The following is a 4,182-nucleotide window of genomic DNA, read 5'->3' on the forward strand; positions in this document are numbered from 1 at the left end:
ACTATGTCGACCAACGCTCCTTGCCGGACGGCTGCAGTGTTTACACTGCAGAGCTAACAGCTATTTTTCGTGCCCTTGAGCGTGTTCGTACCAGCACTGGCGAGTCTTTTGTCATTTGCAGTGACTCTCTCAGTAGTCTCCAGGCTCTTGACCAGTGCTACCCACGCCATCCCATTGTTGTTGCCATCCAGGAGTCCGTTCATGCTCTTGCACAATGTGGCCGTTCAGTGGTGTTCATATGGACCCCGGGACACGTTGGGATAGCGGGCAACGAACACGCCGACAAGTTAGCTAAAGAAGCCACCCGCAAACTGCCGTTGGAGATCGGCCTCCCGGCCACTGATCTCCGATCGGTGTTACGCCGTCGGGTCTTTGGGATGTGGGCCGACGAATGGCGCACCCTGTCTGTGCCCAACAAGCTGCGGCGTGTAAAGGAGACAACGACTGTGTGGGGTTCCTCCATGCGGGCCTCTCGGAGGGACTCTGTGGTTCTCTGTAGGCTCCGCATTGGTCACTCTTGGCTGACGCATGGTCATCTGCTGCGTCGAGAGGACCCCCTTCATTGTCGCTGTGGTGTGCTTATGACGGTGGCCCATATATTGTTGGACTGTCCTCTTTTAACCGCCCTCAGGCGAACTTTTAATCTCCAGGGTGCTTTATCATCTCTCTTAGATGACAATGTCTCTATGGCAGATCGGGTTTTAAGTTTTATTCGCGCAAGCGGCTTTTATAGGTCCATTTAAATTTTTTTTTAACATCACCCTCTTTTGAGCTCTCTCTTTTACTTAGTTTTGTGTTGTGATTCGACTCCGCCCTAAACTTTTAGGCCGGAGGTTTTAACGTGTTGCAGAGTGGCTGGCTCATCCTATTATTTTCGTGATCAGCCAGCCACAGTTCTCTGCTGTGCAGTTTTACTTCCAATCTGCCTTTGTTCTCTATGTTGTTTTTGTTGCTGTGCTCTGTTTTCCATGTTGTCTTACAATGGCCCATGGGGCTTATCTTCCCCTGGAGTTTTTCTTTTAGTGCTTCGCTTGACTGGTGGATAGTTCCCCTGTGCTCTGTGTTTTTATGAAACAAGGGACCGATGACCTTTGTAGTTTGGTCCCTTTAATCTTTAACCCAACCAACCAACCAACCCACTCAATCATGTGGCGTTTCGAATCGAACCACCTTCACCGCTGCTTCTATATACCGTGATGCTGTCTTACTCACCCACCGCCGACGCTCGAACCCCGGCTGCAATTGATCCCTAGATTTCGCCGGTGCCTTCGATAGGGTCTCCCATCCTTACCTGCTGGCCGTTATGTCGCGGATGGGTTTCGGGGAGCACTTAATAAGAGTCATCCAGCACTTCTTGGATGGAGCAAATTCCACAACCATTGTGAACGGCTGCAGATCACGACCAATTCCCATCAGACGATCAGTTCGACAAGGGTGTCCCTTGTCAGTGTATTTTATCGCTTTGGACCCCGTGCTGCGTGACATCGGACGGATGGTCGATGGTGTTCCTTTCCCAGGCGTCACCTTCCGCAGTGCGGCATACGCGGATGGTGTAGGTGTGTTTGTAGCAAACGCCAGGGACATCGATTCAGTTCGCCGAGTCCTCCACGTTTATGAACGAGCATCCGGTGCCATGTAAAAATCCAACAAAATGGTGCTAATCCCACTAGGACCACGATCATTGACCATCGAGCGCCCATGGTTCCGGATTGTAGGGGAACAGCGTATCTTGGGTCTTGAGGTGACTGCCTGTCCGCAGCGCATGTTAACACTCACGTGCAGGCGGATTCTCACGCGCATCAGAGGACTTTGCGTGAGTCACACTGATCGACGACTCAACCTCCATCAACGAATCCAACTGATTAATACTTACATCCTATAACGGGCATGGTATGTAGCACAACTCCTTACGCTACCGAAACAAACCAGCAGAGCCATCTCACAAACAGTATATTGCCTGTTGTGGCGGCATGCACTATTCATCGTTGATGCACAGACTTGTACACTGCCAAAGGTCGATGGTGGCCTTGGACTCATTGACTTTCCCCGCATATGTGCGGCAATCCTGATTCACCGTATCGCCACTTTGCGTGAGATTGATCCAGGTGGGACAACAGCGGTGCTTTTCGACCGTTATCGCCCACAATCGGCGCGTGAACCAGTATGTTTGACACATATTACATTCCGGATGACGGCAGTCAAGGTCTATTACCTCAATCAAAGTTACGTCCTAACAGTGGCCACCGACAAGGCACGCACATCGAAGCGCCTTTACTAGGCGCTTCGAGAGCCAGCCCACACCACATAAATTGGAGGACAGGCGACCGTCGGTCATCTGGCACCAAGCTTGGGCTAATATCACCCACCCAGCCCTTCCCACAGAAGTTTCAGCGCTATGGTATCGCGTTGTAAACAATTTAATACCCACTAATCATCGCTTGGCGGCCATCCGCCTATGGCCCTCGGCTGCTTGCGGCCGATGTAGTGACGTAGACACCAGAGAGCATCGTCTCTTATGCCCTCACGTCACAGAAGTGTGGGACCTTGCACGTGTGCTATTAGCGCTGATCGGTGGGACTACACTGGACTATGTGCCAATCGACTGGTTCCTTACCCCTGGTATTCAGATCAACCCCCGAAAACGACATAACGCAGTGGTGTGGCTCTTGGGCCACACCATTTTCACGATCTATGACCTTTGCCTCACCGATGCTGTCTCTTTCATGGACTACCTTTGGAGCCAGCATCGCCTGGCGGAATGTGACCGGAAATATACCATTACTTTTGCAAGATTTCTTAAAGTTGCAATGGTTCATGGTTATCAAAAGGTGTTCCAGGCTGAGTAAGGCACCTCGTATAAGAATTGCCTGAGTGTACCCCTGGATCTTTGTCACTCGGACTTTCAAACTACTCTTGACTTAACCATACCCCAGGTTTGATATTGGCCTTCTGGGCATCACTAGAGTAGACTGTTCTATGATACTGATAACATGGAAATTGGTAACATGGAAATTGTGTGAACGTTGTATGAAAAATTATTGGAAAATTGGAAAACACATAATCTATCTTAGAGGATTATTACTTCGTTAATTCTATGGGCTATAGGATTATCTCGCCAGTTTCGTTTGAGTATGCTACCGTCGCTGTTTTTTTTTGCGTTCATTTCTGTCTTTATTTATTTCTTTCTATTTAGTTTTTAACATCATCACTTGCCTCACACCTGCAGAGGGAAGTGTGTTTCTGAGGAGTGTGTCGTCGCCCCCTGAGGCATAGCAGAGTATGCCTCCGCTTTTATTTTCGGTTTATGGCAATAAGTCTTGCTGCTAACAACACCCTGCTTTACGTGCTGCGTCGACACTAGAGGATGGCGGCATTTTTGGAGAGGAAAAGGTAGGGCTATAGGGGAGGTAGGAGGGTAAAAAGTGTAGTATCTGTTCTTATCAGCTTAATATCTGATACGTCCTGCATTGCACGACCAGAATATTAAACTCATTTTTGGCTCATGACGGAGTGCTAGGGGCTTGCTCCACCTCTGTCGCGGGTTGGCCCGGCATTGCAGTACCGTCGGGATCGGCCCACCTAATATTAATTAAAACACAGCCTGAAATGGGTTAACATTCTGCAGTGATCAGATATTCCGCTGGTAGCAAAACTTGTCGTAGTTGTTGATGCGCCCAGTAGTTAGTTGCTTACACACCACGATTTCTTTTAATTAATTTAAGATTATCTTAAGAATTTTTTTTTTTTTTTTTTTTTTTGCGGTTAGCCGGACCGCACTTGCAGCCGCATAACGCTAGGCTGGTAATTTATGGTGGCACAGGACAGTGCCTTCGGATGCCTCGTTAGCGTCTCTTATGGTCCTATCGCAGATAATTTTAATAATATTTTTTGGAGTTATAACCTTAGCTCCTCGCGAATGTCGTCGTCGTCGCCGCCGCACGCACGCAGAATACGTGGTACACACGCACACACACATATGCAGTAGGCGGTGGACGATGTAAGCACTCGGCTAGGTGTAGCTCGCGCCAGTATAGCTCGCGCCGGCCTGGCGCTGCTGTGGGGCGGCCTCACGGCTTCTCCACTGGCCTGGCAGCTAGCGGCGTTCAAATGGGAGTCGCAGTTTACTCCTCGACATGGAGGGTGGTACTGGGCTGTTGACGAGTGCTCTCGTATTTTGTCGTT

General features: G+C 49.5%; 1 pseudogene; it reads left to right on the plus strand.

Moving 5' to 3' along the window:
- The first annotated feature begins 3,372 nt into the window (after positions 1 to 3,372).
- LOC126421551 (U2 spliceosomal RNA) lies at positions 3,373 to 3,584 on the plus strand (annotated as a pseudogene).
- Positions 3,585 to 4,182: the final 598 nt, after the last annotated feature.

This window comes from Schistocerca serialis, chromosome 1 (genome assembly GCF_023864345.2).
Source record: "Schistocerca serialis cubense isolate TAMUIC-IGC-003099 chromosome 1, iqSchSeri2.2, whole genome shotgun sequence".
Classification (NCBI taxonomy): domain Eukaryota; kingdom Metazoa; phylum Arthropoda; class Insecta; order Orthoptera; family Acrididae; genus Schistocerca; species Schistocerca serialis.